Source organism: Varroa jacobsoni, unplaced genomic scaffold (assembly GCF_002532875.2).
Source record: "Varroa jacobsoni isolate VJ856 unplaced genomic scaffold, vjacob_1.0 scaffold_1263, whole genome shotgun sequence".
In the NCBI taxonomy this organism is placed as follows: Eukaryota; Metazoa; Arthropoda; class Arachnida; order Mesostigmata; family Varroidae; genus Varroa; species Varroa jacobsoni.
The window spans coordinates 30,334-54,512 of NW_019214165.1; the positions used below are offsets into that span (position 1 = coordinate 30,334).

At 44.3% G+C, this 24,179-nt stretch overlaps 1 protein-coding gene across 3 annotated transcripts in view; it reads right to left on the reverse strand.

The window, feature by feature from the left end:
* The window catches only part of LOC111268184 (uncharacterized), a 53,193-nt gene extending 30,321 nt beyond the window's left edge, over positions 1–22,872 (reverse strand). For 2 of the 3 annotated variants that reach the window (XM_022846994.2, XM_022846992.2), the window contains exon 1: positions 20,992–22,872. The gene's annotated coding sequence lies outside the window, so the exon portion shown is untranslated. Of the gene's footprint in view, positions 1–6,770; positions 7,315–20,991 lie in introns of those variants that run through there. The other variant, XM_022846993.2, reaches the window with a different exon arrangement.
* Positions 22,873–24,179: the final 1,307 nt, after the last annotated feature.

The following is a 24,179-nucleotide window of genomic DNA, read 5'->3' on the forward strand; positions in this document are numbered from 1 at the left end:
GTATATATAAGAGTAGAAGGTATGAATATTCAATGTGAGGGCTGCCGCCTATCTTTCCGCGGAGTTGCGCTCCGTTTTAGGTGGGCAATCTCAGCGGCAAATTCTAAGGCCACTCAAGTTTTGGCGCCTTTTGAACACAACAGCGGAGTCTTCATCGGAATTTCTGCTTAAGCCTCGCCGTTGCACGAGTATCGGTAACACCAACCGCGACGGCAACAGCCACCGAAGCGGTATAACCGCAAACAAGCATGCAACAGCCCAAAGTCAGACGAAGCCGAAAATACCCTTATATTTTCGTTCGAGATCACATTCTGCTGAAACAATATCTTCTTCGTTCTGAAAATTTGCCGACACAAGCCAATATGACTCAGCCATCATCTAGCTTACAGTAGCATCAAGAAATGATTACAGGACAGATTGTGATATTGTTCATGAATTGCTTGAACACTTGCTTTTCTCCGAATCGTTGTTACGTTGCAGAAGAAAATCATTTGTTACCATATCAGCAATTAACTAGGGAGGGTTCTATGACTATTTATTGAACACGCGGCTGTAGATCATGAAAATGTTGTCTGAGTCGGACAAAGGTAAGGCATATGTGTACGTCAGGAAAAGCACCTTAGGTCCTCGTGGATTAGTTTTCACTTGCCATAAGTACCAGGTACCGGTATCATGCAAGAACACAGTGTAACACACAGTGTTACTCTATTACCAACGACAATGCAAATAGCCCAGACAAATGGCGTATCTTTGATGCTGTTGCAAAACTGATTTGGCTTGATATCAAAGGCGTTGTTTGTTATGAGCTTTATATAGTAATCTATGCTTATTGCGATTATAGTCGGACGCTGTTTAAAATGATTCATGACTTTGCATTCGGCATCATATTAATCTGGGGCATCCGCTTTTATATGAGAGGTCAACTAAGCACACGGCGGCTGCAGCAGGTCGATAGCACTTAGGCGTCATGTCCTATATGCAGTCCTGAGGGCAGAGATGCGCCGAAAACGCAGCAGAGTCGTACAAGTAAACAGATTACCTATATAATACGTCTATGACAACCTGTACTAGGCAGCCCATGGACCACGAATGCTTTCCTTTAGAGAGGCTTTGCCACTAGAATTCTGTTCTTCCTAGCACTCAATTAGTTTATATTCAGGTCAGCACTTACTCGATATAAGGATCTGTCCATCGTGCCAATCAGAGACTTTAAGGAATCTTTAAATACGTGTCTCATGTAAGCGATATAAGCGTTTACAACTGTTCTGAATTTCTACCTAAAATAGAAAGTGAGTTATCAAAAAACATCATTTGAACGAAAACAGCAGTTGTGTATCGTGGAAGTCATGATGCATAACCCTGAACATTTGAAAGTGTGACGCATGCTCTTTTTCCCTATAGTTCCTAGAAACGACGACATTAATGAAGAACAAATTGAAACTCACAGACAAACTTCTACCGCATAGCACATCAACGCTGTCGTAATTATCTACTGAGCTTATATAGCAAAAGTAAGCTAAATTTCAGGCGTTCTTGAGAAGATACTTCAATAATTAATGTCTAATTTTGAAGCTTCGAACTAATGCATTTGTGGTTTAACTTTAGCATCAAAAAGTACTCATCTATATGCAAAAAGCAGAAACATAAGACACTTCTGAATTTCAGCGAAATTTATTTTTGTTCATGATTCTTCCAATAAGACGGCATCCCGTAGCAATTCAGGGCTATGGGTGGATACACAATTGTATAAGTAAGCTCATAAGGCGGCATAACTTGCTCACTCTCAAGTGGATAATCGTCACCAAATCAGCGAACAGCGACCGTACCAGTAGGAGACAATCGTACAAGTGGAGAAGTGTGATGGCACATTCACTACATGGCCATCCTGCTGCAGTGCGCCCGTCATCAAGTGGTACCACGCCTTGTACTTCCGGGTTGGGGTCGTTGACTGGTGAGAGCTTGTATGAAAACGAGAAGAGGTTTGGGGATGTAAAGATGATGCCATGTGGATGGATATCGTCGGGGTACTTTCAGGAAAGGAGGGTGCTGGTGGTAGTCGTCTTCCTCCGCCTTCTCGTCGTACGCGTGCAGAGGTCCGCAATGGTCCGCTGTTGTGGTGGCGGTCTCTCGAGAGGGTAGCCCATAACACACCCGTTCCTCTACCCGTCGGCAAAATAAGACTGGATCTACTCGCTCTGGAGAGACGTCGCTTGCGCCTGGAGTCAACAGGTCGGTAAGCACAGGGTGGTAGGATGGTGGTGGGGAGCCAAGCTGCTCTGACGGCCATTCCTCGAGTGGGCACGCGGTGCGACGAGACACGCGGGGCACCTGTCTCCCCTCCGGCATTATCCTTCTTCAACCTCCCCCTGCCTACTAACCCAAAACCCTCGAAAGGCAGGCCAGACAATGTTTCCCGTGCTACCGGCGTGTTCAGTCCCCTTTCCAACGCGCCGCTCAACTCGCACCCCGATACTTGCTTATCCAGCGGGTCGGCAATATCCACTGCAACCCCCTCTGAACAGCCACATAGGCCATAGAGAGATCACAGTCTCTCGGTTCTTAATAGGGTTCTTGAGAACAGGCGTTTCAGCCTAAACGGGAGCAGTACTGCTGCTTGTCTTGTCTCGGTGCTTATTTAGCCTGGTCGTTTTGTTTATTATTCAGGGGAACAGTCTTTGCTGACAAAGGTAATTTTTGAAATAATTCTACAACAATGTATGTTCATAAGTGTATACCTATTAGGTTTATGCGTAAATGATGGCCGCTTTATTTCTTGCTCTCTTTTTCTAGTCTTTATCTACTCTAGAAGGCTGTTCTCATTGTTTGATCATAAAATTTCATTTTCAATTTGGATGCAGAGACGATATCTAGCGTGCAAAAATGCAACGTTTTCGAAATGCCTTATTTAGGTTTCACCAGGGGTCAAAAAGTTGAAACAGTAACCCAGAATAAATGCGGCGTATAAGACGAGGGTTCTATCTGAAAATACGAATCGAAAGAGACTAGCTAGGTTCAAATATGATATTTTTGATTTGAAAAATGCCCTCCACTCAACTTTCGAGCTTGTTGATGATCCTCTTAAATACCTTTAAAGACAGATCATTGTTAGATTAAGATTTCGTTTTTTAGCACTATGCCTTCAGAACGGGTGTAATAAATATCCTGGGTAAAACCTGAAGTAAGTATAAAAATTAATTATTTTAGTAGATAACAATACTGTACAGAAAAGGCTTTCTGTCAGTGAATAAAACGTAAAGAGAGGTAGTATAGGTAAGACGTATGATATTTATGAATAATTTGTACGTGCTATGTTTTTGTATTACGCATTTCACACTACTTTATTAGGATATGTAATTGTTAAAGACGACAAACTTGAATACCGCTGCGTGTTTGGGCACCGATATGTGACGACCCAGCATTATCTGCATTGTGGAGCAAGCTATGTATACGAACCTTCGACGCCTTCACAGGCAAGCACCAGGAAGACCCAGCGGTTGTAAACCGACGTCCTTGCCAAGGACGACGGCATTTCTCTTTCTGTCTCTCGCTCTCCTCTCCTCTCCCCCCTCTCTCTCTCTCTCTCTCTCTCTCTCTCTTTAGGTGTCGAGAAGGGAGGCAGAGGGATCAAGCCAAACTGTGCTAAGTTGGCAGTCCGTGTGGGACTTGAGATGGGCTGAGCTGAGGTGGGAGTGCAGTAACTACGGTGGGATGGCTGCAGTAGATGACAACCGCTGTCGGAACAGGAAGCACCTCCCCACTTTTCGTTCAAAAGGCACCCATCCACCCAATTATATGCCCACTTACTCCGAGCTCTAAGGGTGACCGGTACAGGAGAATCTGCGGTCACTCGTTCGACAAGAGATGATTTCTGATGTTTCTTTCTTGACATCCACCGAGTTCACACAAGAAGTCGCTGCGGAAGAAGGGATACATCCATTCTTTTCTCAGCGATTATGATATTCGAGCAATAGGGACCCCGCGTAAAAAGACAGGAACATTTATAAATGTACTGACATTCTTGCAAATTCAAGAAACGATATATTTAAGGCTTACCAACTAGGCAAAAACTCTACATATTGTTGCACTACAAAAACATTTCACAAAAGTAATGACGAGATACGACGTGGCATTGCGCGTATGTATGTGTTCTTTATGTCTGATCAAGGTACTTCGATTTGAATTAGTGTAAATGAATATAATTATAAATTTTATCTTTCAATTTTGTTTCGGTCTGCTTATCGCTGCAATCTCAAGGCCACTATAAAGTACGGATTAATCCATATGGAATTCGTGTAAGTTGTTGGATCTTTGATCCTAGTTGAAGCGCTTCGTCATGAGCGAGCCAGGAAAAGGAGGTTAGATATATTATAAGCAAACACATATCGTTATTGCTAGTATTGCTAACATTGGGGTAAACCTTCCACGAAGTTCCCTTCTTGGCCATTTAAATAGGACGAGATCTGGCTAGCGAATGTTCTCGTATCGGTTTAGCTCAGGTAAGATGGCCCTACTGAAGTATGTATGGTACTACTACCTTACTGCGTTTCAGTGAGGAGCGACGAGAGCGTCCTGTTGCTGCAAATTTCTGTATATCCTAGGCATAACGAGCAAATACGATCGTGTAAAAACCGTTACCATAGGTTGAGTAGGCTTTTTAAATAGGAAAGTGATTGAAATAGTAAAGGTCATTTAATCTTAGGAGTGGTCCATTTCCCTGGATTGCTTACTAGGTTGATTTTAGTTTCGCATTGTAAGAAACACAATTTAAATTTAATTAATAAAATATGTACAACGACACGGACCCGTGAACAGTGCATTGCCCTGTTCATTGCTTTTGTTGTCGTTTGTTGGTGCTAAGTAGCAATAACAATTATTTTACATGACAACATGTCGTATAAGGGATCTATTTGCTTAAGAATACATATTTATCAACATTTCATGTCAAGAGCCTGAGCTCGGGACATTCGTTGCGTTCATTGCCAAACTCGAACTAGCGGCGAATACATAATCTTGTTAATCAACTTACCTGTTATACATTTGTTGTTATCATTTGCTAATCTTAAAAATGGAACGCATCGCTTTCGCTGGCCATCCGTTGTGTCGTCGTCCACGTTCCCGTTAGTTAGTCATTATAAATGGGCGAAACGATACATACTTACTGAACAAATATGACCATCAGAAATTATACTTTTAGTACATCCAAAAGAAATCGTTGAAATATTGTTTACGAATATTTTTAGAAATAAAGCATGGGGAAAATTCTCCATTTAGGCGGGCCACCCTATATATATATAACATACTGCTAAGCGAAGTGTGAGGGAGTTGTACTACTACAACGACCACCGCTTCCAGTGTTACGATGAGGCACGAGAAGCGCTCGTGGCTCGTGGCGGTTGCTACCATGGCCATTGAACCACGGACAACAGCCCATCTTTTCACTTCTCTCTCTTTCTCGTAATCCCTCTCATTCTCCACACCCCAGGGTGCGTAAGGGGCCGTCGTCGGTTGTTGTCGTCGTTTCACCCCTCTAAGCCGCCTCCGGTCAACCGAGCAGCGCGGCTCAAGATCGAGAAGATCCGGTCACCGCTGGTGCTGCTCTTTGCTTTTCGAGAGTCCGAATCGCCCATTCTCCCAACTCATTCTCATATCCCCTGCCACCTCAGATCTACACGTGGCGTAATCGCGGGGGAGCGACAGGTTGTTCTGCAGATCACCTGTCCCTATCCTGTTTTCACCCTGGCTCTTCTACCCCCCCGGCGCCTTTCGTTTTCTTTTTTCGCCCTGTAGTAGCATTTTGTTCGATACTGCGGGCTGACCCCACCCAAATCGAAGGGTGCGCGCGGTAGCCACCAGCGAGACGACAGGCAGGGGTAGTAGTCCTAGCGCCAGTGGCCTCTACAATTTCTCCGGGAGCCCAGCAAGAAATCAAGTCGCCAGTCAGTCAGTCGGCGGGTCGCGCCATGAGTAACACCAATCCACTAGGCTCAGTATTAGTAGTAAAAGGCACGCGGGAGCCGACAAGAAAATGATGACGACGGGCGATATCCTTTAATATCTCCGCTAGCTCCTCTATCACCGGCGCGTTTGAGGGCCGCAGATTCTTTAGTCAGAAGAAGGTAGCTTTACCTCCATAACACTCGCAAAGCACGGGTCATCCCATCTTCACTTTGGCCCCCCACAATCACAATCGCGCCAATCCCCTCGGCACAGAGAAAGCACCCTAACGTGTTGCTTCCTGCACACACGCGCACAAAACTAGGCTTGGACTGATTGACTCCTACGACTGAGCTCAACAGGTTGACGTATCTGCCGCTGCTAGCACACTTTACACACCTGTTCACTTTCTTTCTTTCTTGTTTCTTCCTTTCTTTCTGTTCTTTTCTGTCCCCCGCTAGAGGGTAATCAACAACGAACCGTCTAGACACTCTGGCCGGAAAAGAATTATCTGATTTATCTGCTGTGACATACAGATTGTAGGACTCCGGTGTTGGAGACTTGGACTGATTTTTGTCCTACTGGGCACTATGGATAGTTGAAAAGGAACACTAGAAGAAAAACCTCGCTAAGGCATATTTGAAAACCAATGGAGACATACTATATTATATAAAATTGCTTGACGTTTGTATGCGGTAACAAAAGCCGTAAAGGGTTGATAAATCACTAGACCCGAGGAAGGCAAATTGAAAATACATCGTCTACACTTAACCCGATCTCTATCTGATAGAGAACTCTCAGTTTTGAAGCCGTAAAGTAGTCAAGATGACACAAACCTTTGTTGCAACGCAGGCTCGATTTTATGACCTCATGAAGTACTGAAGAGTCGAGGGTCTAATGATTAGTCAGTACCAACGGCCTAGTCAGCGGTCGGCTTGACTAGGATACAGATTTTTAAGTAAATTAACATTTTAGTCCACAAAATCGCAACGATCACGGAAGATATTGATTCACTTTTTGGTGGATTTTCACCTCTGTCTTGAATTCGAAATCTGCGGGCAGTGCTTGAACAACTATCAACTGCTATTTACGAACGGGATCTGCTTATTTTTCTGTTGGTCTGTTCGCTCTTCCTCGTCGTTCATTCGAATTCGATTTCCTCTGGCACGTACAATATGGGATTTCAATGGAACTCGCTGTATCTGTATGCTATTTACTTTACTCGGTCAACGAGGGCACTCACGTGCCATTCATTGCTTCGTGAAGTATTCTCAATCGCGTACGCTTAAATAAGTTAGGTCGTCGATTCAGCAGAGTCTATTGAAAATCTCTAAATAAAAACTGCTTTCTCTATTTTTTGATGCATTTTTCAACTTACTGCTATGTTTCATAGGTACGTAGTAGTGTATATGATAGAAACCTTTTTTTTATTTACTGATGTAAAGATCAGCTGTTAAACGGGTTTTTCTTTCGAGAACTATATGTGCTCGTATGAGATAAAGCAGTCTTCTTCTTCTGCTGAAATCTTTACCTTGTAAAGATTATTTAGGTTCTTTGTATCATTGAATCAAATGTGTTTTATATATATATATATATATATATATAACCATATAAACCATCAGAAGAATCTGCCCATCAACATGGTCATTGACACAATAGATGCACGATGATCTCAAACCAGATAGACGTGAAACAACTCACCATACATGCATATGTGCGGTGAACTTTAACAGCTGTACGTTTCAATCAAATGTACGTATACATGTGTGTATCTCCCAAATGCACGTAGCTGCCTATTAAAACAGGAGCCATATTGCTCATAAAATGCGGCGTTTGAAGGAAAGAGAGACTAAAGACGGCTCATAGCAACGATGTCTTTTCTGCGTTCGATGCGAGAATGTTGTAACGGTAATAACAGTAGGTAAGTGCACTGCTGAGACAAACAGACTGAAATAGGCCACATCACTAAATAAGGCTATGATGTCGGTATAGGCCGTAAAACCAAAACGTTTAGTGCGTTGATTGCGTGCTAACCCACATCACTTGCGCAGATACACCCACGCACAAGCTTCTTATGTTTTACTGAGTCACCACATCGCGTTGTATAGTTTTAGCTTTTAATAGATGCACATTTAAAATACTGTACATCACCCTAATAATGATACCCATAGTCTGGCGTAGCGTTAAGGGCCGCCACTGCTAATGATGACGAAAAATGCTAGAATACAAAACACATATATTTGCACAGCAGCGGGCAGGTTAAGTTAGGGACTCAGACATGTTGTCGAGGTATGTTCGTGCGTAAGCAGTGATCTAATACAATGTACTCATTCACTCGCTGATCTCTACAGGGTGAGGAAACGATGCTTATGCATGGGAGCAAGCCGTTTCCAAACAGACAGCGGCAGCGATGTTTGCTCAATCTGGAAAGGGCAAGCTGCTACGCGCGATACAGTCCGCCCACGCTGATTCGCTCGCCTATTGACTTACCTTAAATTTGAGGTTGTTCATAACAGAATTACTTACTGTAACAATAACGACAACTACAACCTATCCCAGTAAGTGAAATCATAGTGTTCTGCTATATATATATACATACCGTCTATGCATAATAGCAGCAATGATGTCGTTGCCGAAGTTAAATGACGATCGATCTAAATTGTCGTAACGGCGGTTGCTGCTAATAAATATTGCCGCTGCCACCAGAATTGCACCGGCCAGGGCATACGTCTGCCCCGCCCCCACCACTGCTACTATAGCTAGCGGCGTAACGATCGCAAGTACGTTGTGTTCATTTTCTCAAACACGTTTCAGGGGACGGCTGGTCATCAATTCTGGCAGAAACATATGGAGGCAGCCATCCGCTTTATGGTCATTCAAAGCCTAGAACGGTACGTTGGTCAACTTTATTTTTTTGCCGCTGCACAGGGCATATAGACCTTTCGGATGCCGGTTCCCGTTACTGCTGCTGCCGCTGTTGGGTATCCCAGATAGCGTCAATTTGGCCGTTTTGATGGCTGCGAGCAGCTCACCAAGTCACTACATAATTATCGGTGGGTAGACCAGACTCAGCCGTAGCATGCAGTCCGTAGCTAGAACGCAGATGGACGTGGTCGTCGTTGTGATGCTGATTTCGTAACATAGCTAACATTTGCTTGATAAGCTGCAGCAGGCAAAGCTAAAGTAGTCTGTGCACGATAGCTCACCATTGGTAAGGACAAAAATATGTATAGCGTAAAAGCGCTATTATATATTCGAAAAAAGAGCGACGCATAGAGAAAGCGACGAAGGGAAAAGTAGTTTCAGCTTCAGGTCAGGTATAGTCATCACATATAGTTATAATACTGAGCTACGATGAGTCTACTCGTTTTGATCCCAGGGGTCTATAATTCGTTGTACAGGAACCGCTGCGCAGCGGTAGCGGCAGCTTTCTCTTTAGCTTTTTTTTTTTTTCCTATCAGATCGCCTACTCTTAATCCACCCTCAAGCCTCTTGCCAGAGTGAAATATGCTAGGTATAACGAATATGTACAATACATGAATACACCCGATATGTGAGACGTGTGTTCAATATGTGACGCGTAGTGGCAATAGTCAACAAAAAAAAAATTAAACACCTATGTACAAGCGGACCTCATGACGGAAACCAACAGGTCAAGGAAGCTAACGCCTGTAGCAGTAATGACAACAGGCGCAACCATCGAGTCACTTTTACTCTCCGTGGTCCTATGCTGTATGAGCAACATAATCATCATCATCAAAAGCAGCAGCAAAAGCGTGCCTACAAGGTTTCTCTCTTAGGTTGCCCCGTGAGTACTCCGCAAGAAGTAACCAACTGGCACGGATGGCCGCTACTGATCTCACCCATCCAGCCGTAACAAACTCATCCTCAAGCGGACGACGACGAAGCAAATTGACGAGAGGACCCGATAACGATGGTCGTTCAGTGAGAGACAGTCTTAGCGGCCAAGGCTTGAACCTAATCCGTATCTGAAAATACAGGCAGCAGCTCGACTAGAGATCGCGCAGGACTGGTGAACGGAGAAAAATAAGCGGCAGCAATACTGAAAGAGGTTGAGTCAAGCTATGGAACTGAATGTCGACTGTCGGGTGCCTGAGCCGAAACGGACAAATCAGACAGGCTGGTAAACTATCGCCGTTAAACGAAAATGACTAATGTCACATTATATTCTCCACACATTCCCCTTTCGATAAGAGAGGAGAAATGGGAGAGTATTGGAACAGCGCGCGCGCGCTTCATTATCACTGTCAGCCCGCGTGATCGTATGTGTGTACGTAGGTTTGCACTCACTAAAGTTTTTCAGCATTTGTTACAGCAGACGATTTGAGATTCGGAAAACGATGCCAAGCTTAAGATCTAGTGCCGAGCAGTAGAACTGCAAAAAGGCACAAATAGTCACTGTGCGCGCGTGGGCAGCAATACGCTTCGCTTACTACACCTAAGAAAGTGATATATACCGGGAAAAATGGATCTCAACTGCTTTTAGTTGACTGTATTTGATAACTGCTGTGTGAACAACGCATGATATTAACAACGATCATTTTTTTCATTAGGGAATGAAATTCTAGAACAAACGAGAATTAATATCACCGTTTTTCTCACGAGCCCGTCGGGTCGACCAGTGAAAAGGTCGCCGAAAGCTAGAAAATCTGTCGACTAATAGCCTAGGTAGTATGTTTCTAACAACAATAAATTTACTATTATGTTATATACATCACAATACAACAAGAGTAATGTTTTTACCAATTTACTCGAGATCATAATCGACGATCCGATCTATCAAAGGCTATATGAGTATACATTCGTTCAGGGGGAACGTGTGAGCCCGCAGGAATAGCAGCTGCAGTTCGTTCATTCGTTCGTTTGATCAGGAGCATCGTCTCAACTGATAGCATGCCCTTTATTGAAGGTACGTGCGAAACCTAGTAACTAACATATAACAGCGTGCTACATGCAACGCATTCTTTGTTCATGCTACAGATTCGACCAGCTGCTGCGTCCTTTTCTCATGCGCGACCTGATAGGTTAGAGAACAGTTAGCTACTGTTGTCTTTTTGACAATGCTTCAAATTCTAGCAAACTTTGACAGCTGATTCGTCACGGAGGACATGCGTTTACTCACTATTCCTGGTACCAAAAGAAAGCCATTTTTTTTCTAGAACTTGCCCTGACGAAAGACAATTAAACGTCCCTCTTCGCTCGAAATACGAAAAACACTTTCGGGGAACGAACTGGAAAATCGTCATCTAAATAAGCTCCAGTGATTGGTCTTTTTGAGATGCTCTGCTCCGTTTTGCATTTTTGTACTTATGGACGGTTTGAGCCTTCGTCTTTTTCAGACTTTTAGCCTGCTATCAGTGTATTTCCTCTGGAGTTATTTGTATTTAGCGTATTTGAGCACCACTTCGTACGCAAATGTACGCTCACCAACATCACTACTATCAAAAATTAATTTGTGGATTAAAGGAAAAACGTCTGAGAGATGGTTAGTAATCCGTCTAGGGCCTGATTTAAAGGTGTAATCGCGGCGGATGATGTTTGTATTAAATTAACATGATCGTCAGAGATGATACGAAAGAGCTCATCAAAATATCCGTTCCTGTATAGATATAATGTTACGAGCAACTCATTAGATAGGTTGACCCTTAGATCCCCTCTCTCGATCTGTATATATATATATATATGTATGTGTGAAGTTATGCCTGACGGTGGTACCGGACATAAAACTTGAATCGTGCATATTAGTAAAGCGGTTTTAGTAACCCTTGGCAGAAAAAACTGATTAGCTTTGATAAAATAAGTCCATTTAATATAGTATAGTTACTCATTAAAAATGCATGTAACTACATGGCAAAATCAGCTAATCCTCGCAAATCGTTCCAATATGTCTACCGTGATAGGCTGTGCTCCGTGGCAGACAGCTCGTTTCGCACTCTTTCGTTCTGTTTCAAACGAGCGGAGCAGAGCAACGCAGGAAGCGTAATGAAATGGCGGGCACCGCTAGTCTTCGGTTAGCTTCTTTGCGGGGTTGTTGGATGGGAACTTGTGGAGAAACAGAGTGTCAGAGTCTTATAAACTAAATTTCTGGCAGCTAGCTCGTGGCTTGCTGCTAGCTTGAAGCTTCACTTAGGCTCGATACATTATTTACCTTCGGTTCTCGACTCTTTTTCTAATGAGATGAATTTCGGCCATGGGCAGTGCAGTAACGGTTGGACAGATGGTAGAATGTATCTTCAGCGATAAACCCACAATCCACGCTTTTTGCTAATTAGGGTTACGGTCTACATATGAATACTTTTTGATGTATCCTCGAACGCAATCTGCTATAGTCGTTTAGTTTAAAGATGAACCCAACATTTCGTTCGATAGTAGACTGGATGTTTTCGTTGAAGGCTGCTGTTTTTAGGGAAAAAAACATTCCTCAATGTGGAAACCGCATATTTTCGCAATAATTCTCAAAAAGCAAGATGAACACGAAATCAGCGTAAGAAGACAAGTAGCTGCCACAAAACAACCCTAATCATAAGCTGTATTGTCGATTGCCATTCTTTATTTAGGATATTTATTATTTGTTTCCTCGCACTTCGTTTGAGGCTACCGAATATGATAATCATTTTTATTACACCGTTTGTTTGGTAAACAATACAAAAATAAAATAAAACAACTCTTCAGGTATGGCGCCATGACATAAACATATAAAGGTTTAGTTTAATCGTACCGCAGATTTATTTGCCTGTATCTAATTTCGAGGTGTTCGTACAAATTGAGTATGTTTCGCAGCGGACGTTCATTCTACAACTGCAACGGCGTCTGTTGTTAGTGCCCTTATGCTTTTGGTGTTTGGCTGTCGCTTTTATTACTACCACTACCACTACCACTACGACTAGTGCGATCGGCCGATGACGACGACGACGACAACAACCGGCCGTTACCGCCAGCAAAAAGCACAGTGGCAATGGCATCCGTATGATGGCGGTCTGACCTGACCCAATCTGATGCCGTCTGTAGACTCGTCGAGTCGTCTCTCTGACTACAACTTCTACTATGTCTTCTGACGAACGCTACTCGTCCTCGATGCCTTTTCCTGGTCGCCGCTCACCCCTTTTTTGGCTTTTCTAGCAGCGGCGGCAATGGCGGCCGCCTTCTCGGCGACACGATTTCTCAGGAATGGAAACGAGAAGAAGAAAAAGAACAATCACAACAGCCTCAGTGACGTCCGCAATGGCGTTTGTATTTCGTCTACGACTCTCACAGGAATCTCATCCCTATCACTGTCTATCGACAGATGAGACTAATGAAAAGGGCACCCGAAACGCTCACGCCCTCCATATACTCACTGGCATTTATCTAGCGTCTGATAAAACTAGAAAAATAAGAATTTGTGCGTGTACCTAGATACTTTAGTATACGTATGGCGGCAACGTCAGTAGAATAGATGCCTGAATTGAATTCAATTCATAAACATCATATATCCAGCAATAAAACAAATGATCAGGTTACACTAAGTTACGAGAAGTTCCTGTTCCTGTTACAGCTTGGAGCAACAATGTTGAACACATCGACACATAACGTACATTTGGCTGGAGAATATTTGTTGGCACGCTTGACCTCGGATAGCCTGACTATAAGGTACGGGCGCCATACAATCACAATTGTTCTTTAAGTCCAATCAGAAAAAAAAAGAAAGAAATTTGCCCCGATAAAGTAACAAATGATTTAGCACAAATTTGCGCACGTGTGGTTTGGTTCCTGCATCATGGGAAACATGGCGACCATCGTTCCTGTTTCACTTTTGGGCATAACTCGACACAATCCTTGAATTCAAACAAGACCTTTCTTGCCGTAAACGTGACGCGTCAACAACAAATTGCCCGCTATCGCGTAGTACCAGCATGTATCTTGATGCATATAATCGCACTGCTCCTGCTATGGCGCAAATACGGCGATTATAGAGCAAAAATAGCCGGTCAGCTACGTATATAGGACCGTTTTGCAACATTCGATGCACGGCTATATGCGTGCAACCTAAACAACAGTAAATCAATTTTTAAAAGACTAAGGCTGCGAGAGCAGCTTATCGTTACGCTGTTAACTTGCAGTTGTTATTGTTGTTTTTCAGCGACAACTAATCAAGTGCTGACCAATATCATATTGTCACACATAATTCAACGATTGGGAACTGAACGCTTCTACAAAGTCCACTCAAACGTAAACTGGAAGCTTCGTATATAGTCGTGTTCGTGATTGTGATTGAAGGCGTCTAATAGATACAAGCGTAGTAGATCATTTTATAGAAAACCAGCATTTATTACCGATGTTTCTAGGCGCCCTGGCTATTGCAGTGCGTTTAGAAACAGGTTGTTATTACAGCTTCATTATCTAGAAGCAATTCGAATTATATCTGCTTTGATGTTTGTAAGTACAGTATTCGGACAGTTGACACGGTCAAGTATATATATTATTATGTATATTATATATTATTATTAACAGTCAATAATTAACCCATATGTTTTCTACCTTAGCGACAGGCGTGCTACTTGGCACACACAAGATCAGCGCTTCTGTGCAGCCGCTATCAACAAGAAAGAGACTTAAACTTTCGATCGTCACTGCTGTAATGCTGCTCCGTACAGCCTGGGCTCTGGGTCATGTCGTGGACAGGCGACTTGACTGGGGGCTAATAGGCTGTTGGTGCGTTCGCTCTTTTTGGTCCTACGTGCAGCAGTAAAAGCAGTAGCAGTAGCAGCATGGTTGTGTACAGTAAGCGACAATGGTGCCGTAATACCCGACAACGAAATCCGCTTAGCCATAATTGCTCGATGTATTCGATCGAGACTGACGGCTTCACCAACGGACCTCCCGTGAAATATAGTGGCTTTCTGTCCTTTTTACCTGATCATCTTCCGTTCGCGACGCTAAACGAGTGATGGACATGTGCAGTGTATATCATTCTTGTATATTCAGTGACTGATGCCGATACTGATAGATAAATTTAGTCAGGCAGACACATGCACGCAACACAGATCGATTCACGAAAAGCGAGACGGAGGTTCTACTGAAGGCCTAATTACAACTACTACTGTCATTATCGCCGCGGTGAGCAAAAAGAGTCGGCCTCAAGAGGAATCGCAACGTTGAATGTGGTTGTTGTGTTTGCTACTGCTGTCCTATCCTATCGGCCTAGTGAGCATAATGAAAGACTAACACCAGCCAACGATCCGACCGAATAGCGGAAGTGTCATACACGTTGGTACTGAGTTGACTGAAGACCTTTCGCAAATGTTGAGGGAAATCAAATCAATAAGACGTTCAACAGCAGTTGATGAGGCGTAACTGCCTAGAGAGCTCAATATTATTGTTACAGAATACTGGACAGCGCATTTACGTATGTGCGTGCACAACACACGACGCTGTTGAGTGATGAACGAGAGCGCGAGTACGGTTAGCTTGTAATAAGCATACGTCGTAGTTGAGACACGTCTGAAGGGACTATATATAGCGTGCACAAGTCGTGCAGTTAGTTGATCAGATAGCGTAATTCGGTGCCCGTTGGTAGTCATAAATAACTAATACTAACATGCAGTTCACACTGACGACAAGGATTATTATAGTTACGAGTGATTATTGTGTTTACACCATTTAGTAAACGGTTTTCTAGAGACAGCTCTTCGCACATATTTACCAGGTCCACTTCAAATAGATGCTTTCTCTGAGTCTGGCAAGAAACTGGGGTGTTTTTTTATGATTTCTGTTACTGAGTAGTTGATTTGAATTTTATCAAGGTCTCTTTGTTTGCTAATTGATTTAGTGACGGCGGTAACCTATGTAAGACACAGCCCGTGAGTATATAAATACTTTTGAGGTTCTTGTAAATTTTCTAGTACAATCAGCTAGCACGTCCTCACCTTACTTGTCGCCGAAACTGGGATCGTGTACTTATCTCAATATGAAGTTTTTCCTTAACATCAGTATTGTTACCGTCATTGCCACACAGCATAATTATTTGCTGTGCTGAAACAGATGGGAACATTTATTCGTATCATAGTATTATTTTTTTCTATCTAAATAATGATAATTTAAGGAAACTAGGCACTCAGCTCGATATTAGTCATGTGATACATCTGTTGCCGTATTCTAACTGTTAGACCAATATACTTATTAAGCAGTGGCGTTACGTTGCATATTTTTCGTGAAATGTGTTATGAAGGAATAATCTGAGAAAAGTCGCTTTCACAATACCGTAATACACTGAGAAGTTCTACTTTCCTCTATGCGTCTCTAATTGGTAACCACTCGTACGCTTAACTATCATAACAGTCACAATAGGTTCACGTACCCACGTTTCTGGAAACAACGATAGAGGGATGGGGTCGAAAGGACATTACTTCTCTAATGCGGCGTGTCTCAACATGTTGCCATTTACTTCCGGCCATTCCGCCCTAGTTTAATAGGACTTGACCACTACAAATCACCACTGGTTTGGTAAGGCCACTTGTGAGCACTTCAATAACGTCTCCCTTTCGCCCGCACGTCGAGATCCCTCTTCTAACCCCTCTAGCTAAAGAAGGCCAGTCCCTACACAGTAAATACGTTCGCAGACCAACTTCACATTTGACCCTAGGAAAAGCACTCTTATGTTCTCAAGATGCATTCATTTATGCATACAGAAGCAGACGAAAAAAACATACAAATGTGTTTCATGGAGATGCTCTGTAAAGGGAACCTTTTATAATGTGATGTGATTTCACACATAGCATTCGGGCGAACAAACACTGACTAAACAACTGCGCACACATCACCGCCTCGATAAAGTATGGATGCTGTAATGAAAACATTCGAGGCCAATACTATCTTCTGAATATGTTACAAGGCCATGCTTCGTCCTGAATAGTAAATATTTGATTTCTATTCGATAAACATATAAGTTGATGATCTTATATGCGTTTGGAGGAGGTATTTTTTGGTCAGTTCAGTGAAGTTCGTCCTTTTATATTGTTGATGAGCTATTGGGTTTTTCTTTGGTGGGGTAGCAAAGCTGGACAGCGCTTTCAATAAGACCAATCCATGAACATGTCTGAAACGTGTTCTTCGTTGTAGATTTTATACGGGGGTATCAGAGAGTATCCTTGATCGATCGGTGGCGTTTCGTTCAAGAGAGACAACTGGTTTTTCATCGCCGCGAAAATACATCTAATCGTGATAGAACACTGAAAGCCGGTCAGCCTAACAAACAACCACAAATCAAACTACAATTATACACGTTTGCGAGGGACTATCTTATGAATTAGAAAGCAATACAATATACGTACAGGGAGGGGCTGACCATTTGGGAAACACGAAGATTTTCTACTGGGAGTCGACCGCTTCAACATTGAAATACCACCAAGAGATAAATATCCTCGTAATTTTATTTAGAATTTACTGTGAGCGTCTCATGATCAGTATTTAAAGGTCGTATCGATGAAAGTTAATGAGGCCGTTATATCTTCTGCGTTCCATTATCTCACCTAGCTAAACCTGATAGTTTTAGACAAAGTAGGATTTCGAGTTACGTTTATAGATGTGTGGCACACAAGCATGTCTACATATAGGCTGCCTTCTGCTGCAGGACTAACTATGAGCATTACACTTTCGCATCGCTCGAACAAGTCGTCCCGTAGCGTTTTTGTTTGATGTGGTTCACATTTTTGCTTTGAAGCCGGTCTGTCTTTCGGTTTAGAGAAGTGGAATCCCGATTAGCAATCGCTGACTCGAAAATGTGCAGACTGACAGACTCGACCGATCTGAACGTCGCTGCCTCCACAGCATCCCTGTGTTCGGGTTCAAAGCCAACAAGGGAGCATCGACAAGTGACTCGTTTCATCTGTGTCTGATTGTGCCGCTAGTCATATTATTAGCTCAACTTAGTGCTACAGTTGGAACATCAGACATAAAATGCGGATTATCGAGCAGAGATCCCGTATGGAGAGTGTATTGTACTGTGTCTTGTAGCATAGCTATGCGACGATAGCTTTGATAATAATCAACGAACACAAGTGTATACACACGCATGCTGTGGCACGAGCTGCAACAGTTGGATCATCTGGAAGCATAAAAGAACGAAGCTCGTGCATCAGAAATGATTGTTAAAGACTTAACAAAGATCTACTGAGCACTTTTAACGAAATGTGTAGTAATGTAAACCAGCAGCGAAGTGAAGAACCATCTGCTGACGCGACGCTGGCGCGAGACGCTCGCAGAAATACGGCCGAAACTAAGTTCATCTTAGAGCCGAAATCGATCGGTTATCGACCTAGCCAAAGCGAAAATGTTTTTGAGGTCTGTAGTCTTCTTTAGCCGGAACATACCGTGACAATGCAGTTTTCAAGTATTAGCAGCTCACTGCCTTTATTGATATATTAAAAATATTTAGACAAGTCTGAACGATTAACTCAAATTTAAACTGGACAAAATCAAACTGGACGTAATTTACGGAACCCAGTAAAATATGATCGTTCGTCGTGGAATAAGCCCTAAAATATCTTGAGGGTATAATAGAGGAGCTATTACAATAGGATATCAAGGGTAAACAGATAGCTATCTTGTCTGCGATGAACCTGATATAGTAGATCCGGTCGAACGGTCAGCAATCTGGCACGGACTTCTAATAAGTAATTTCTTTATTAAGGTGTTAGACTTGTTCCTATTTCGTTGTTAATTTCCCAATACTTAGCATAGCTAACAAATGAAAGCTACACTGGTAAGGGACAGATTCGTCAAGCCAATGTCCTTTTTGGTACAGGAGAAAAATTTTACAGGCACAGTTATACACAGCATTGAATATTCATATACATACAACTTAACAACGGTATTCTTGAATGTATGCCTTTTGTTTGTTGAAATTTATGTCGCTAAGAAAATCGGCCCAATATATATATATAAACCGTTTTCCAACTGGGTGAACGCTATTCACTAATCATTACGAGTATTGGACTTTCGGTTTCCTAATTTTAAATAATATTTGTTTCCTAATTTCGTTGGCTTCGACATATATAATAATAATAATAATAATAATAATAGTAAAGGATAGCTTTTGAACTGACTGCTATATTTCCTCCGTTTTTTTTTTGTTAATCCAGATTATGTTTTTCCAGTAGAGACCTGTTTTGTAGAAAGCGAAGCATCGCTGTTTTATCTCGGATTGGATACTATATACTGAAAATTACACTCCTTTTACTGAATAAAGGTAGATGCGTCTACTTTTAGATAGAAGCCGACGATTACTGTGCAAGGAGTTGCGGCTGCTTTTTGTTGGCTGTCTATTTGTGGAGCCATAATGAACTCATTGGCCATTACAGCAGTCCGGTGAGTCCTGGCGCTCTTGCCGACCCTAATGCTGACGACAGTGATAACGGCGTTTCTTTCTGTCTCACTAACTCATCTCCGTTTTTATCTTTATCGAAAACAGAAAGTTGTGCAAGGACCATTTGATCATCTACCGTCTGTCTTGGTGAACTCCGCTCGAGAGCAGAACACACGTTCAGTCAGGAACACAAACATTTCGTCCTCAGCATTAACTTAAGCAGAAATTCATCCCAATGGAGCAACAGCAGAAGTGGTCGCAAGCAACGACGAGTGTCGAGCGCACACTGTACACGCAGCGAATAGTCCGCTGCGACTATAACAGAAAGAGCTTACAATTGAGCAGATCTCAATGAAGTTGGGAGTTAGTCGAGAAACGGAGCGGTCCCGCGCGGAGCGGGCGCGAGGGCTGCAGCGTTCCCTCAGTCAGGATGGAGAGCGGGCGAGAGTGAATACTGGGCCGGAGTTGGAGGCTTCCCTATAGTGTTAAGCTAGCTGGGTCTCTAGGCTTGGTCTGCCCTGGTAGCCCTCTGCTTTGCCAACGAAACGATGGTGCGCCTCACCACCGCCATCGTAGCTCTGAGGATGCAGAGGGCAGCAGCTGTGCTAACGGCAGCAGCAGCCGCAGCTCAACATCGAGAACAGACTTACACGGTATTGAGCTAGCGCGCAGAGTAAAGCATACGAGCCAAAGCAGTGCCGAGAGCAGTGCAGTTCTCTGCTATGGCTGTTGTTACTACTGGCCCGCTGTGGCCGAGAGAGGAAAGCCTTCGACCAAGCGGCCATGTTGAGTGAGCAGGAGGGCAAGCTATGGCAGTAAGGCTGGCTGGCAGGCCGTTGCCCTACCATTACGACCACCGGGTTCCCCACCCTTTTAGTTGGGGGACCAACCACTAAACAGCCACCGGGCCGTGTAGCTGGCAGCAGTATCAGCAACCGACATCCGACTCAGACGCGGACGTGCAGACAAAAATCGTCAGCAGCGAACGGCATGCCGACCTGCCTCCGGAAAGGAGATTACCTCCTTCCTCTTTTTCAATGACGTCACCCCGAGAGCCGTGCTCAAACGAACGCCGTATAGCACGTGTTTTGCTTCAAGGCTTATAACGCTACCGAAAAAGTGATTTTGAGGACTTTGTCACACAGTAACATAACAGCCAGATGCGTTAAAAAAATGAAGTATAACACGCCTATGTGTCTGACGATAGTCGTCGTTGGTTCGCGAATCTGTGTGGACAAATCGTGCTGAGGCAAAAGCAGTCCAATGGCCAAGGTGACGATGGCGACGACGAACAGAGTAGAGGTCAATCCTCATTGATGCTATGGATAGCCTGTAGGACGAGGCCACACTTCGGGATCCATTCCACGCCTCATCAACGACGCCATTCACCCGCTTTACAAAAGCATTACATCTGGGCAGAGTTTATCTTTCTAACTCTGAAAATTTCGATAATTACAGACTACTAGATCATATTTTTAGCATAACTGTTCCGTAAGGTTGATCATCTTGTTGAATTATCGAAACCAGCATCGGTTACAGTCTATAAAATACGGGCATTGCACGACTAATATATAGAATTATTTGGAATATCAGTTTTGTGGATAGTCCGTGTACTTCATGACGAATACTGCACAAGAAGTACATCAATAGCAGCTCGTTTATACCATGCTTACGTGAAATCAAAGTCAAATTACCTGAAATCGATCGACGGAGCTGGGGAGGTTGGATGGACTCAGGCGCGGGAAAGCATTGACGCGCCCTTTTCTGCCTCTTCCGCGACTGCCGCTGCTGTAGTTTGCTGTCTGTCCAATAGTGACGTTGAACTAAGGTCGTTCCGCTTATTCGTCGTCGATTGCTTCGTCTCGAACTACTCCTATCGTTTTCGAAGTTTCGCGATTTTGCCGCGTTTACTCAACGGGTTCATTACAGCACTTCAACCCAATTCACCATAATTCAATAAGATTCATCACTTTGGTTCACTTACTCGATCCGATTCCGATCCCTCATGAGAGATAATCTCATATAACACACAAATCAATCTCACGACGTGTTGCACTATTATAATGCTGAGATGCCTTGATTTCATACAGGTTCCTCGAGAAAACCCTTTCGGAGTCGTCGCTTCCTCTTATGGAACCGTTCGCTGGTTATTTTTGCTAATAAATCCGTTTCTATGTACGATTATTATTAGAAGAAGTCTGAACTGACGCAACACAATTTTGTCTCAGCGATTGGCACCCAGCAAATGGCCCGCCTCTATCACATTACTGTTTTCCTTTCACCACTTGCAACACATTACCAACAACAACAACAACAACACTGCAGATGATGGTGGTGATGACGACGACGACGACGACGACGACGACGAAGTAGCAAAACGGCGAATTACTCCAGCGGGTCAGAAGGTTACTAGCGGAGTTCGTATTGTCGCAGCTCGAATCGAAAAGTCGGACAAATGTTCCTACTTCAAAACAGCTTGTACCGGAACTTCAACTCGAAAAAGGAAAATTTTCTTTTTCCTTCTGGTTACAGATGTTATTGTATTGTGTCGTTACTATCTCTACAGAAGTCGTTGTTCCTGTTGTTTTAAGACGAGTTTGTCGAAAACAGTTGAGAATTCCAAAGGAGGCAATAGAACGCGAGCGTCGTCGATGAAACTAGTAGTCATCACAAACAATCGAAAGGCAACTGGTACCAATTGGCGGCGCAAAAGACTCTGCTGAAGAAGTCGGTCGAACTTGCGGACTCACGGAACGAAGTCGGCCAAGCCGCGACGGGTCACGATCCACTGCATTCGACGTATGTGTTAATCATTAATCCACAGTACAGCAAACACACACATACACGCACGCACGCATGCACGCACGCACGTCGTTGTCTCGGGTTACCGTTGTATTTGATGCTGTCGCTGCCGCTATTGCCATTCGTTGCCTAGCGTATTGCGGCTAGCGCTCGTCATCGGCGTAAAAGCACTAATATTGGTGCTGTGGTGACGGCTGGCTGATGATAATTTCTTTCGTTGTCACAGTCCACAATCGATGGATGGTGGTGGCAGTGATGATGATGATGGTGGTGGTGGTGGTGGTGATGATGTCGATGGTGCTGGTGGTGATGCCGCCGCCGCCGTCGCCGCGTTCTTGCTATGGCTCCGTTGCTGAGTGAACGGTCCGATTTTTTCAATGTTTACGCCGCACATACACATACACACACACACATACACGCACGAACACTGACTCAAACAAAGAAACACGAAAACAGCAGCAGCAACAACAACAACAACAACAACAACAACAACAACAGCAGCAGCACAGCTCCTGCAACGGTACTACTCTCGGTCAGTGTGTTAGTTGTTGTCGAAATAGTACTTCAGTGCAGTGGCTGAGCACTCCAGCTGCAGTCGTAGGGGAGCAGTGGCGGCAGCAGCGATGGCAGTACAGTGGGAAGTTCGAGTTGTTGTAACCACCAGCCACTTTAGCTTCACCATTTGTAACTGAGAACACAACTTCGTCTAAACAATACCACTGCCACAGCTGCAGCTGCAGCAGCTGCTGCTGCTGCTACTACAACTACTACTGCTACTGTTGTTACTTGTAGCAATAGGTAAAAGTGTGAATCAGAATCTGTTGTCGGACGGCGACGGCTCGCTGTTGCCTGCTGCCGTTGCTGTTACGATGACTAGGGCTCCGGTTCACCGTGGTCAATCTGTGTGTCTCTCATATCCTTTGCCGTCTGTTATTCGCAGCGCGCTCGTACGACTGTTGCCGCTGTCGTTTGGCCGCTTTGCCGCTGCCGCTGCTAGTGGCAGTAGTTGTAACTGGCTGGCTGGATGGCTGGATGCTTGTTGGCTGCTTGCTGGCCTAGCTACTCCTGCAGCCGCTTGTCTGCAGGCAGCAGGCTCGAGCTCTGACCCGCTGTCGTTCTGATTCTTCGGCCGCCGCTGGCTGCTACTATCGTTGCCGCCGCTGCCGCTGCTGCTGCTGCTGCTACTGCCGTTGGTTGGTTCGTTCGTTCGTTCGTTTGCTGGCTGCTGCTGCTGCTGCAGCCGGCTGATGGTCGGTCGGTCGGTCGGTCGGTCGCTCGCTCGCTCGCTCGCTTGCTCGCTCGCTCGGCCGGCCGGCCGGCCGGCGCTGGCAATGCTGCTGCTGCTGCTGATGGTGGCTCAGGCACAGTCGGAGGCAGCAGCGCGGTTCGGGTCTGTGCCTCTCTCTCACTCTATTATCATTATCGCTCTTTCTCTCGTTGTGGCCGCTCCGATCGGGTGGGGAGGGAGACGCGGTGAGCTGAGAGGAGCAGCTCACACATGCACAGCGCCGTAGACACAGATCATAGACACAACTAACACACACTCACTCATAACACACACACACAGACGTGCAGAGATACACAACCACAATCAGCCACACAGCGGACAAACGAACACACAACTAACTACACGAAGAGACATGCGACAAAGCAACGATAGGCTATCGGCCATCAGATTCTCATACAGGCACACTTACACGGCCTAGCCAACTTTACACATGGCCACGCATACTGGAGGCAAATACACAGGAGGCAGGCAGACGCACACCCGCACTCTTACTTGCTGGAGTGTAATTCTACGACATAAGGAAGGAACAAACGAACGACCAAAAGCAGGGCGCAATGTCGGTGGTGGTAGCAGCAGGCGGGAGAGGAGGAAAACGCGAGGAGCTATGAGGGCGCTTCGACAGGAACCCGTCTCGGACCACCCCACCCCATCGGCCTGACGGCAGACCGAAAACCCCCAGCGTTGCAGCACACTCACATTGATAGATTGCTAACGAGCGAGAACGCGCTAGAGAGAGAGAGAGAGAGAGAGAGAGAACGAATGCAAGAACAACATGCACAGACACGGACGGGT